The sequence below is a fragment of the Podarcis filfolensis genome (assembly GCF_964270895.1).
Source record: "Podarcis filfolensis genome assembly, contig: HAP1_SCAFFOLD_117, whole genome shotgun sequence".
NCBI classification, from domain to species: Eukaryota; Metazoa; Chordata; class Lepidosauria; order Squamata; family Lacertidae; genus Podarcis; species Podarcis filfolensis.
In genome coordinates, this window is record NW_028149456.1 from 73194 (window position 1) to 75000 (window position 1807).

Genomic DNA, 1807 nt, shown 5'->3' on the forward strand with positions numbered 1-1807 from the left:
GTAGACCGGGAAGCCCCACGATCTCGGAGGAAGAACGGCAAGACCCAGCCTCCCCGGCCGGCAGACCGGGCAACGTCACCTGCCCCCCGGCGGGTCGACCGGGAAGCCTCCCTTCCTCGGAGGTAGACCGGCAGGACCCAGCCTCCACGGCCAGCAGAGCCCAGGGCCGGGAGACCGGGCATCGCTGCCAGCCCCCGGCCAGACCGGGCTGACCGCGGACGCGAGAAGCAGACTGGGCCTTCGGTCGGAAGGGGGCCGGCAAGGCCCAGCCTCCCCGGCCGGCGGACTTGGGGGACAGCGGTCGCAGCAGGCCCGCCCGCCCGCCCGCCGCCGGGAGGACCGGGGCCCTCGCGAGTAGACCGGGCGGTCGGCGGGCCTCCGGCGGGTAGACCGGGGAGGAACGGAAAGCCCCAGCCGCCTCGTCCGGGCGGAGAACGGCGGGACCGGGCAGCGGACAGACCTCCCGGCGGTAGACCGGGAAAGCCTTCCGTCTTCGGGAAGGGGACTGCCACGTCCCAGCTTCCCTGGCCAGTGGTGGACCGGAGGAGAGCCGCCAGCGGCCGCAGGAAGAGCGGGCCACGCTGCCGGCCCCTCCGGCGGGGAGCTAGACCCGGCCGCCCCCCCCAGGGAAACGGCCAGCGCTTCCGCTCCTTCCACCTGGAAGACCGGGTGACCGACCCCCCCCCCCCGCGTGACGGCCGGTAGACCGGGGCCACCGGCAACCTCGCCCCTGGACCGGGCAGCGGCCAGACCCACACAGACGCCCGGAAGCCTGCCCTTCTCCGGCCGTCGCACCCTCCGCCAACCGCTCTCGCCTCGCCTCCGTCCGCCTCCCGTTCTCGGAGGTAGACCGGCTAGTAGACCGGGCAGCGGTTCCAGTCCGGCCGTCAGGTGGTGGGCCGGCGCTTCCCAGCCCCAAGCAGGGGAGACCGGGAAGCCGTCTGTCCTCGAGGTAGAGCTGGAAGCCCCAGGCAGGCAAGCAGGCAGGCAGGCAGGCGTGAGCGTGGACGCGAGGAGCCCACCGGGCCTCCGTCGGGCCGACCGGGAAGTCTCCCTTCCTCGGAGGTAGACCGGCAAGACCCAGCCTCCCCGGCCGGCAGACCGGAGGGGAGCCCAGGGCCGGGAGACCGGGGTGACCGTGGACGCGAGAAGCAGATCGGGCCTTCGGTGGGTAGACCGGGAGGCCCCCCGTTCTCGGAAGGGAGCCGGCGTGGCCCAGCCTCCCGGGCCGGCAGACTGGGGGGGGACAGCGGTCGCAGGCCCGCCCGCCCGCCGCCGGGAAGACCGTGGCCCTCGCGAGTAGACCGGGCCTCCGGCGGGCCTCCGGCGGGTAGACCGGGGAGGACAGGAAAGCCCCAGCCGCCTAGGCCGGGCGGAGAACGGGCGCTGCTTCCAGCCCCACCGTCAGCTTGACTGCCCGGGCGGCCGGGGGGACCGGGCGGCGGGCAGACCTCCCAGCGGTAGACCGGGAAAGCCTTCCGTCCTGGGAAGTGGACCGGGGGAGAGCGAGAGCCGCCAGCGGCCGCGGGAAGAACGGGCCACGCTGCCGGCCCCTCCGGCGTGGAGCTAGAACCGGCCGCCCCCCCCCCCGGAAAACGGCCAGCGCTTCCGCTCCTTCCGCCGGGAAGACCGGCCGAGCCACCGCCGCTTGCCGGCCGGTAGACCGGGGCCACCGGAAACCGGACCGGGCAGGGGCCGGACCCGCACAGACGCCCGGAAGCCCGCCCTTCTCCGCCCTTCGCACCCTCCGCCCGTCGCCGAGAAGCAGAGGCCGGGCGCCGGGAACGGTCTACCGCCGCCCCGGCGC